The sequence below is a fragment of the Alexandromys fortis genome, unplaced genomic scaffold (genome assembly GCF_014885135.2).
Source record: "Alexandromys fortis isolate MF-2015 unplaced genomic scaffold, M_Fortis_MF-2015_v1.1 scaffold_23, whole genome shotgun sequence".
In the NCBI taxonomy this organism is placed as follows: domain Eukaryota; kingdom Metazoa; phylum Chordata; class Mammalia; order Rodentia; family Cricetidae; genus Alexandromys; species Alexandromys fortis.
This window is the reverse complement of record NW_026067907.1, coordinates 7,791,387-7,803,512: the sequence shown is the minus strand read 5'-3', so window position 1 is coordinate 7,803,512 and position 12,126 is coordinate 7,791,387. Positions and strand designations below refer to the sequence as shown.

Here is a 12,126-nt window from a genome sequence, read left to right as displayed (position 1 = left end):
TAGACAGCAAATCAGTAGGAAAAGAGTACACACAACAACCCTGTGGGCAAACGGACCTAAGAGATGGGCAAATGAATATTACACCCGACGCTGAAGTACATCCCTGATTCTCAAATGTCCGTGGCACTTTGCCCGGGACAGATCAACACAGCGGCTTACAAAAGAAGCCTCGACAAATCCAACCATTCCAAGCATCTTTTCTAAGGTCGAAGCTAGAGATCAGTTCGGAGTTAAGAAATCAGGAAAACTCTCAGAAGCCTAATGGCTAAAACTAACATGCTTCTTAGCAACAGCTGAGTTAAAGAGCAATGGGAAATGCATAACCAAGCCTGGTGTAGTGGTCCACGCCTGGATCCTCACTCTGAAGGCTAAGACAGGAAAACCCCATGTTTGAGACCCTGCTTGGACTGAGGTAACTTTTAGGACCTGAGGCCTGCCCCAGAGGACAGAAGCTCATGGTGGTGGCTGTCTTTGAGTGGACTACAATGGCTACAATTTCTACTCGGCTACCTCAGGTGCTGTATGCCCGCTCTCCTCTTCTGGAGAAAAACTAACAACAGTGATCTGGACCAAAGAGCACATCAGACCAGGCCTTTCCAGTGTGCCAGCGCTTCGTGGGTGCCATACAGTTATCCTTCAAGCCTAACCACCACTACCAGAGTTTAGCTGCTCCTCTCTGTGTGGAAGATCCTCCGCACTGTAGGATCAAAAACCCATTGCCATTGTTCTTGAGGCTAGGCAGTTTCGTGGATGCTCACCTTACTAGACCTGGATGGAGGTGGGTGGTCCTTGGACTTCCCACAGGGCAGGGAACCCTGATTGCTCTTTGGGCTGACGAGGGAGGGGGACTTGACTGGGGGAGGGGGAGGGAAAGGGGAGGCGGCAGTGGGGAAGAGACAGAAATCTTTAATAAAGAAAGAAAGAAAGAAAGAAAGAAAGAAAGAAAGAAAGAAAGAAAGAAAGGAAGAAAGATCCTCCGCACTGGGCTTTCTCACAGCAGGAGGGGGATGGGAAGAGTCACGGGACCCTCACCTGCCTATACAACCAATCATCAGAGCCAGTTTTATGCAATTCTACCCTAACTGCACGTGGCCTCGGGGTCTTTGGGGGGGATGGGCTGGGAAGGCAGGGGACAGGGGCTTCATCTGTACAGCTGTGTAGAAGCCATCATCTTGCTGGGTGTAGACTTCCATTGTGACAAAGTCTGTTAAACTTATTGTTTCCCTAGGAATAACTGAGAAAGTCAGGTTTGTCACTGGGACCTTAGAAGTGTGGGGGAAGGCTACAGAGAAGGCTTGATATTGCCTAGTGCCTCTCCCCTCAGGGCCAAAATTCTCTCAAACAGTAGGCTAGAATGTTTACTGATAAGAGAAACTTGTTGCTTGACCAGATTTTACTGCGTTGGTCTTTGCTGGCTATTTCATAAGTTTTCAACAGACATCTTGAACACGTGGAAGGATCCAGTATTCAGCACAAAAATGGCAGTTCGTTAAGGGGTCAGACGGGATTTTACTGCTGATCTTGCTGTAGGTGAGAGAAATGGGCACGATATGAGACATGCATAGGCCGACTCAGCCCACTCAGTAGTCCTCCTAACGTGTAGCGTAATGTCCTGTCTTAATGAGGGCTGGAGAGATAGCTCAATGGTTAAGAGCAACTGCATGGTGGCTCACAGTCATCTATAATGAGATCTGATGTCCTCTTCTGGCATAAAGTCGAGAGAGCTGTCATATACATAAAATAAATAAATGAATCTTTAAAAATATCTTAATGGTATGCAACAATACACAGTACAAAATATGATATTCCTTTCTCATATGTAAGAAAAGTAATTTTACAAGCATGCCCATATGGGTCATATGGGTCAGATTATCAAAGTTTTAATCAGATTATTCCTTGGGGCTGGAGAGATGTACAGCGGGTAAGAGCTTGTGCTGCCCTTGCAGAGGATCCAAGCTGGGCTCCCAGCACCCATGGAGAGCAGCCCACAACCACTTTTAACTTCAGGGGATCCAACACCGTCTTCTAGCCTCTGTGAGCACCTACATGAACATACACACTCACATACACACACACACTTGAAAATAAAATCTTTAAAAATTAGAATGTTTGCAGTTATTAAGCACCCCAGCAAAAGTATTGTTTTTGTTTGTTTGTTTTTTGCCGTTCTTTCTTTTAATTGCTGAAGCGTAAATTTCAGAATAGTAGAGGGAAAATGTGTAATTAGTCAGCAATGAAATTTCTCTTTTTTATCATTTTTTAAACTAGAAAAGAGCAATTTAAGGGGACAAGCTTAGGAAGTCCTTCCCCCACATCACTTCTAAATAGCCAGCTGTTTGGCCACACTGTAGAGGAAGCAATATTAAGAGCACCCCGCTACAAAGGTATGCCGCCAGGGCTTTGTTCTCAGCACTAGACCTAATTTCGAATGACCCAAACGTGAAACTCTTCTCTAAACCTTCTAGCCTTGTCACTTTTTCAAGAATTTGGAGTGCCAGGCTTTCTTCACAACAGCCAGGAGGTGAGGCTTTCATTTCTGGCAGACTGTAGGCGATGCACCTGCCAGTGTCCACTCCGGAGCCTCACCAGGGTAGCCTCACTCAGCACCTGACACACAGGGCAGGCTCTGGAAGAGAACAGCCAAGCCTCCTGGTACAGTGGGTGACTGTCCTGATCCTACTTGCCCTGCAGGGTGTGGACGCTGGCTGCCCAGGGCAGAGGCGTGGGAGGAAGAGAAGGAGGGAGGGAGGCCACCTGCATGTGTCACCGCGACACTGCAGGAATGCAGACAGCTGCAGCTTGGCCAGCAGCTTTCCTCTTGCCAGCAGAAGCATAAATAACAGGAGAACTAGTCACGTGCTCGCACCAGCTCAGGTCCCCGGCCTTTGGACTGTTTTCTCTGACCATAGTCACACAGCTTTCTGTAGTTTTAGAAGGATTTGAACCCATCTGCTGCCTGAAATCATGGGGAATAACCATGCAACCGACTCCTAACCTGGAGTTTCCAGTAGCCTAGGCTGCAGAAAAAAAAAAAAAAAAAAAAGAGTGGTTTGCCGCCCTGTCGGCCGTTGTGGTTAGATGTTTTTGTTTAAAAATCTCTCAACTGTGTTCCAGAAAGCATCACATTTCCAGAGGACGGCGGCAGCTGAGGATAAAGTTTGTAAACGACATGAAAGAAAAGAAAAAAAAAGCAAAGTTGTTCTTTGATGTAGCAATAGATCTTCCCAGCTCAGCCAGCACCTCTGTGGGTTGGATTTAATTCCGCACGCGTCAAGAGGAATTGCCTCCAGGCCCTGGGATCCCAGAGGACATGGTTTCGGGATGATGATCTGCAAAGCCAAGCCCTTGGTTGAGGCAACCTTTACACGTCGCGTGGCCTAAGCCTTTTCCCTCATGAGACTTTTTTCATCTTGCAAAAGGAGGCCCACTAAAAAAAGTTGGGTGAGCTGATTGGTTGCTTGTTTGTTGACTTGGCCTATGAAATGGACACTCCTACAGGCATGAATAGTAGATAATAAAAAAAAACCTAAAGAGGAACACTTCACATATTTTAACAGGCGTTTATAGGCGTAACGCATGCCCTGCATAGATTTGGGGACATACGACAGAATGACTCCTCCTAGAATTTAGCTCCCGTTGGATGATATTCCTGCTAACACTACAAAGCAAGGAAACTAACCCAAACCAACCATCCATCCAACCAACCAACCAACCAGACAAACAAAACCTTGCAAGCTGAGAGCCCACATTGAAAGGCACACGCCCAAGCAAGTCCTGTCAGCTGCGGTCTAGAGTAGGCCGTGTGCCCCCTGGTGGTTCATGATGATCATAGCAGGCCATGGATGCTTGTTTGATTTCTGCTCTTTCCTTTCTTTGCTTGACTTGGCCTCTCTGGGCTTCCAAGGGTTCTATTGATAATGTAGGTACTTGATAAGTGCTCGTCTGGGTCCTGCCACTGATGGATGTAGCAGTGACGTGGCTGGAGCGGTCTGCAGCAGCAAGGCACAGGGCTGAAGGGCATGGCATTGGTGCTAATCTCTGCTCCAGCTGGTCTCGCTGGCTGTGCCACCTCAAACAAGTTACAGGCACTCTCGGGGCTGATCTCTCTCAGTCAGTAACTGTGAATCATAAGGTTAGTAACTCCCTCGCAGTTTCAGGGTGACAAGAAAACACAGTCACTTACAGCACAGGATCCAGGGGCATCACTGCCCCTTCCCAGTAGGGAAACTGCAATGTGATGCCTAAAGGGGATCCCTTGGAACCCAGGTGCTTGGGTCAGAATGTGGTTCTGCTGGTTTCCATTGGCATGACTTTGGGTGAGCTTCCATGCCTTGATCTCCAAAAAGGCAGTAACAGTAAAGAGAAAACACTGCGAGTGAGTATAGCCTGATAAAACCATGATGGTTATGTGTAGATGGTTATGTGTAATATATATGTATATATATACACACACACGCACATTATACACACATACACATACACACACAATTTATTTTTGAGACAAGGTCTCACTGTATATAGCCCTAGCTAGTCTGGAACTTATTATAGACACCATGCTAGCTTTGAACTCACAGAGACTGGACTTCCTCTTCCTCCTGAGGGCTGGGGTTAAAGGCACGCTCTACTATACCAGGCTATTATAGTTACTTTCAAGATAATGGGATACTTAAGTTAGCCACTAATGAAATCCGTATCTAAGTCATTTTCCCCATTAAAGACAATAGCCTCGAAGGGCTTTTATACCACTGACCCCTCTGCTAAGAGTAAAGAGTCATAGTCTGAGACTTGACTTTTAATGCGCTTGAAGCCATCGAGGCCGAGAATTCCAAACATTTAAGCTGTGTAGCAAGGTGGGAAAGGAAGAATTTGAAGGGAGACATTAAAAAACCTCATTCTTTCCCAATTTCATATATATGTATAGTACATTCTGAACACACATCTGTCTTCCTCTTAACCCTTCACCTACATCCATGAGTCGTCCCCCCCACCCATCAAGTCCTTCTCCTGCTTTTATGTTGTTTTGATTTGTCTTACCTTTGCTTTGTGACCTACTGGGTTTAACCAGGTCTGTCCAAGTGGACAGTCCCTGCTGAAGTCCCAGGGAAAGCTGGTATCAAGATGGGTCAGAGGGGCAAGGAAGCTGTGTAGCCACCATCTGACTGCAACCTCACGAGACCTCAAATGACAGAATTGCCCCCAGGGAGCCCAGTCAGCTCCCAGGACTAAGAGAGAATAAAAGAGCCACTCTTGTTCTAGACCGAGTCTTTGGGGGTGACCCATTTCACAGCAAGAGGTGACTACAGAGGGACTCTATAGTACTGTGTTTATTTGATCATACATTTTGTTATTGTTGTTTTTCGAGACAGGGTTTCTCTGTGTAGCTTTGGAACCAGTCCTAGAATTTGCTCCGTAGACCAGGCTGGCCTTGAACTCAGAGAGATCTGCCTGCCTCTGCCCCCTGAGTGCTGGGGTGGAAGGCTTGTGCTACCACCAACTGACCAGATCATACATTTTTTTTTAAGATTTATTTATTTATTATGTATACAACATTTCTTCCATGTATGCCTGCTGGCCAGAGGAGGGCACCAGATCTCATTATAGATGGTTGTAAGCCACCATGTGGTTGCTGGGAATTGAACTCAGGACCTCTGGAAGAGCAGTCAGTGCTCTTAACCTCTGAACCATTTCTCCAGCCCCAGATCATACACTTTTGTAAGTAAATAAAAAGTTGGAAATTTTTAGTTCTCATTCATTACAATCGGTTTCTTTTCATCCCCGTTTTTGTGTTGGGTGATGTTGGGAATGGTATAGAACATTTGAAGTCCAGCCAAAGGGGAACTGAGTTCACACTCACTTCCTTGCACTCAGCTGAATTTGTACCGTGGACTAACAGTGCAACTGGCACAAAGTTGAAAAGTCTTTGACAATTCTGAATATTCACTACAGTATCCTATCGGGCAGTGTGGCTATCCTTGGATCTCAAAGGCCTTTGATGTAACGGCTACGTTTTTGTTCAAGTCTGACCTCCTTGATATGGCGTAGGTGTCCAGCAGTGGGACCAACCCTTCCACCAACTTAAATTTCTCCACACACATTCCATATGCTTGGTGCACGCATCTCCTCCTTCCTCAGCCTCCTGGTCTATTCTCATCCTCCACATCAGTCTCTTTCCTTAGAGGAGTCCCCTCCCCACAGACCGCAGCACTCAGCACCCTGATGCACAATGTGCCCTTTAAAGAAACAGACATGGAAAGGAGAAGAACTTGTAATGGTGGCTGTTGCTGTGGGCTCCCTGCGGCCTCTACCCCACCCCCCACCCCTTACCCCACCCCTTCACACTTAGACACCGGTGTGGACTGCGGAGCCTGGGACCTGGCAGGGCTGGGGTGAGAGGAAGAGAAGAACGGTCATACCCTGGGCTCCAGTGGCAGTGTGGGAGCGTATTTCTCTGTGTCCCAGCTGGGTGTGGACATGGATGGGTGCCTGAAAGACCTTTGAGGTGGGAGCAGCCTAGGATCTTCCCAGGTACCCGGTTCTGGATGTGGGAGTGGATGCTGCTGCTCAGGTCACACAGACTGGTCCTTAAAGATCATCTGACTTCCAGCCAGGGGAATGGAGAGGTGGCAGGGGCCTCTCTTCTTACCCCTGAGCCCATAGCAATCAGCTTGAGGGAAGAATTCTGCAACTTTACATGCCCCTCCCCCATAGCCTTGCAATGAGGAAGATTCCTTTTTTAATTTGATACAAGCACTCCTAGGTGCTCCTAAAATACACACAGACACACACAGACACACACACACACATGCATACTTTTTCCTTGAATTAATTGTAAACACATCAGATTTTATAAATATAGCACTAAGAGGTTCCTGGTACCCAAGGTCTTGCCTTCTACAAAAGTAACATTTCATACTCTGCTTGTTGTCGCAGCCAGGAAGCCACAATGTCACGAACTAGGCACAGGGTAAACATGTACTCGGTTTTCCTAAAAGACTCCCGTGGTCTCTTCTTGTCTGTGTCCCCCAATACTGTGATGTAAGTTTCCTTCTCAGTGAGTTTGAAGAGCAATGAAAGAGCATGTCTCTGCTGTCGCCATGGCGACTCTGATCCTGGGAGCCAGAAGTGTCTGTTTCTTAGCTCCACCCCAGCTGTGGAGGCTTCTAGGGCTGCGTTCTTCCTTCCTGTCAGGATTATTCTCCAAACTCATGACAAGTCTGTTGGGGAGGTGACCAGGGAAGCCTAGCGTCTTTCAAAGATGAGCGGACATGTGGACTTCTTCCAGAATAGTTAAGGAATAGTTAAGGAAACGCCATCAGACACCAAAGAAGTCCTAAGGGCTGGCTCAGAACATGTCCCTCATAGGTTATGTTTTAACCATTGTGTAACCTCTTTCCAGGAGCTGAAGACTGATAAGATTCTCTCTCATTATATGGTCTTGGGGGCTGGGAAGCAAAGGCTGCCACCCAGCTGCCTTCAGATGAACTAGAACAGGTTCCTAAGACCTTTGCCATGGTAAACCAACCCAGTGAAAGTGGGCACCAAGGACAGGCAAAGGGGCCAAGAACCTCAAGGCTGAAAAGGGGGGTGCTGCTTGAGTCCTTCCACCTTTGAGATTTCTCTCACCTGCTTCTGCGTCCATCAGGCTAGATCTCCCACTGAGCTTCTGGGGATTCTGTCTTATCTCCCATCTTGTCTTAGAAGCCATCGTGTCTGGCTCTGTGTGGGTTCTGGTGATCAGAACACAGGTCTTTGTACCTGGCCAAATGCTTTACCCACCAGGCCATCTCCTTATCTTGGTGTTTTCATTTTGAAAGGGCATGTTTTATTGGGCTCTTTAGAGACCTCACGGGAGGAAAGCGTCCTAGAATGACCTAGAATGACGGCTCCCACTCGGCAGAACCCAGGGCAGGAAGGAGGTAGATGCTGGTGTGGGATTACTGGTGGCTGTAAACCTCAGACCCATGACACCATTTTACCTCAGGAGTCATGAGTGCCTGCCTGGTCACAGCTTCACCTCAGGTGAGCCTGCAAACCCTAGCCCTATCTGGGTTAGATATTGCTGAGATAAAAGTCATGACAGAAAGTCATTTGGGGAGGAAAGGGTTTATTTCACCTTATGCTTCCAGGTCACAGTTCATCACGGAGAGAAAGTCAGGCAGGAGCTGAAGCAGAGGCCATGGAGGAGAGCTGTTAAGTGGCTTGTTCCCTATGGCTTGCCTAGCCTGCTTTCTTTTATACCTTAGGACAATCTGCCGAGGTGTGGCACCACCTCCCAGTGAACTGGGCCTACCTATATCAATCATTAACCAAGAAAGTGACCCACAGATTTGCATACGGGCCAATCTTACAGAGGCATTTTCTCAAGTAAGATTCTTTCTTCCAACTGGGTGTGGTGAGGCACACCTTTAACCCCAGCACCCAGGAGGCAGAGGCAGATAGATATTTCTGAGTTTCAGGCAAGCTTGGTTTACTTCATTTCCAGGCCAGCCAGGACTGTGTAGGGAGACCCTATCTCAAAAAATAAAAACAAGCAAACGAACAAAACCAATTCAACCCAAACCAACCAACTAACCAACCAACCAAACAAACAAAAACCAAAACCAACCAACCATACAAAAACAACAACAACAAAATCCAAAAAAAACCAAAAAAACAAAAACCAAGAAAGATTTCCTCTTCCCAGATTTGTCTAGATTTGGGTCACATCGACAAAAACAGCCAGTACACACTTCCGGTGAGGCTGGGTTGACCATTCCTTGGGTCTAAGACATTCCTTGTAAGGAATATTCTGCCCTCGTATGAGGAGAAACCAGAGAATTCTTTCAGCTTTCAGAAAGCACACATGATTTTTGTCCGAGCCCATGCTGTACAGAGCTAAGGCAATTAGGTTTGCCTTCCATGTTGTTTTGTCCTCTTTTTCAGCTCCGAGAAGAGCCGCAGACTCAACACTTAGCTTAAGTGCGGAGCTCCTTCAGGGCGGGAAATGAAGACAGGAAAAGACAGCACCTTTTACACAACCCAGAACAATGTCACCCACTCTTGTTTGCAGTCAGGAATCAATACTTAAGAATTAACTAAATAAGGACACATAAATCTCAGGATGTCTGCCCCTTGGTGACAGCATGGTGAGGCCGTCACACCTGCTCCTTAGTTCCTGTCATTCTTTCAGGAGGAAAACGGCTAATATTTTGAAATGACTTCTCCTTAACACCCTGGACAGAACTCTCCTCTCCCTAGGTATTGAGTGGGAGATCTCTGTGCATGATCTACAGCATTCTACCGGGTTATGCTCACACTGTACTCATGAGGCTAGAGTAGGACTCGCTATGGGAAAGTCTGTGCACACTCCCCCACATCCATAGCTGAGTAACGCCCTCCCGGCTTTGCTCTCTCCTGTCGGGAGGGCTGCGTGCTGCCATGTGTGGCTGTCATGTAGGCAGAAAACAAAACAACATAGAATCACCAGGCCTTTAGGAATCGACCCGATTTACAAAGGAACACAGTAGGATTGAACGCATCCCAGAATTATGTCTGGGGTGCAGTGTTGCTACAACTTGTTCCTAGGGGGAGACCTAAACAAAGTCCCCTCCTCCTTCCAGCATCACAACAACAAACGGAGGCATGATTCCACTGAAGTTCCCTCTGGGGAACAAATGAATTTAATGGGCTTCCTTATAGATCATAAGGGAAGGGTTACAGGGGTGTGGGTGCTCCTCCTCCTAAAGGCCAGAAAATCTTCCCTCAACGGGATGATGCCTTCCCATAGTCATATAGATGGAGGCCTCCCTAGTCTTCCCCAGCCTATGAGAGCCCCTTCCAAGGGCCATGTACAGTTAGGACAGAGCGGCATACAGTACGCAGCTGGAAGCAACCAGATACTGAGGTGAGGGTCTCAAGACCCTCCCCGACTTTCCATAAGGGAATATAGACATCTGGCAAGCCCGAGTAGGATAATCTTTTTGCAAGGGGGCACGGTGGACCACCACAAGGGGGCACAGCGGACTGCTCCAAGGTGGCTGCTGGCTGCTGCTTGGCTTGCAGGACAGGCACATACAACAGGCACATACTGATGCTATCTATCTTAATTACTTCTCGCATCACTGGACAAAACACCTGACAGAAGCAGCTGGGAAGAAAGATTGTTTCCACCCAACAACCCTTTGTTGGAGAGGCTCCTGTCTGAGGCAGCAAAACCACCAGGCAGCTTGGTCACAGCTGGGTGTCTGCTAGAAACAGACTGGGCCAGAAGTAGGAAGGGACTTCCTCAGCCCCTGGCATCCATATATCCAAAGAGTCTGAAATGTTCAGGTGAAAGTTCTATCCGAAGCCCTCTCCCCTCCCCCATCTCTCTCCAAACCCTGCTGTAGCTCAGAAAGCACACCAAACGATGTCCTCTCCCAGAGATACTCAAGACCACTCCCACAGGGTGTTTAAACTGCCCCCAGAGAACAGACCTGTGGTTTTGTGATCTGTCTTTCCGGTCTCCTCTCTGGGGGTCTAGTAAGCCATCTGGAGCATTGTATCCATTAAACCTGGGCTTTTCCTAATTTGGTTTGATTTGGTCTGATTTGGATTGCTGTGTTGGTGGAGAGGTTTATTGGGGTACAGAAACTTTTCAGGGACTATAACCTTCAAGGCCTGTCCCACAGCAGCCCACTGGCACAAGCTAAGCCCCACCAAAAGATTCTACAAATTCCCAAAGCAGCATCACCAGGTGTGGACTAGTGTTTAAATACATGAGCCCGTAGGGACATATCATGTTCAAACCTTTAATGTCACTGAAATAAAAAGCCAAAACAACATGTATGTTTGTGGGCATACACGTCTGATAACATTCTTATGGTGACTGGTGGAGGAGGAGGAAGGCTTAAAATCAGACTTGAAGTGGAAAGCAATGCTCACCGGCACACCAAAGCCGTTATTTATTAGTGAAGTCTGGTTTTATTTTCACCAAAGTACATTAGACAGAAAAAAAAATAACCCTGCTTGTTACTGACTTTTGAAACCGCTTCTAATTTATTAAACTGAGCCAACAGGTTCATGGAAGCAGGGATGAGGTCAGGGATGAGTGTGAGGGGAGGAGAAAGCTGGCTGACAGAAATGCAGGGCCTGCTCACACTCAGGTGTTCCCCATCAACCTGCTGGGTGAAGCTCCCCGGGGAGGTGTGAACAACCGGCTATCCCCATAGGGCACACCTGACAGACCAGAGCAAACACTTCCAAGTGAACCTAGCAGAGAACCAATGGATTCACGAAGGTTGCCTTACAGGAACATGGGTAACAGCAGCTGCATGACCACCACAAGTGATCTAGAGTCTGCCCCCAGTTGCAGGCGGCTCCGCTGAGGAGAATCTCCCATGCTCAAGCCTCTGCTTGTATGAAACTGAGGGCCGGCCTTGTGGGTCTTGTAGCTGACTGAGTCTCCTAAGATTGTCAGCTTCCCGAGTCTTATGAACCTCCTTCCTCCCTTGAGGAGGAGCGGTTCACAGTGCCACGTCATGGTGCCATCTCTCCTTCTCCTTGCTTTTTTTGTCCTCTCTCTCTCTCTCTCTCTCTCTCTCTCTCTCTCTCTCTCTCTCTCTCACACACACACACACACACACACACACACACACAAGGTTTAGTCTCATGGGGTTCTGCAGAGGGTTCTACCTGTGGCATCTTGATCCTCTGGTCCTGCACTAATTGTCATGAGAAGGGTTTTGTAGCCAGGAAAGAGCTGTACCTGCCTCTTGTCCTTACATCACACTGGAATAGAAGTCAGTTTATTTCAAATTTTTTCCATACACTAAACCACGAGCTTTAAAGCAGTCTAGTCAAGACAGGAAAGAGTAGACTCTAGAGTTATAGTTGAGAAGATTACCAGAGCCTGACAAACACCCGTAGCCCTAGCACTCAGGCAACAGAGACAGGGGGATCACTGTGAGTTCCAGGCTAGCCTGGGCTACACTAGGAGGCTGTTTCAAGACAATAAGAACAAATGGACAAAAAGATGATCTTGTAACTGAATCCCACCTCTTTTACTTCATGCCATGAGGCGTTACCATGGTTCTGTGAGTTCAGGTGGAGAAAGGGCTACATTGGGAGGGGATAATGAAAGGAATGGGAAGTGAGAGATGATTTCAA

At 47.4% G+C, this 12,126-nt stretch overlaps 1 protein-coding gene across 1 annotated transcript in view; it reads right to left on the bottom strand.

Moving 5' to 3' along the window:
- Window positions 1-12,126, bottom strand: part of Map3k4 (mitogen-activated protein kinase kinase kinase 4) — a 169,541-nt gene that overhangs the window by 129,487 nt on the left and 27,928 nt on the right. The window lies entirely within an intron of this gene.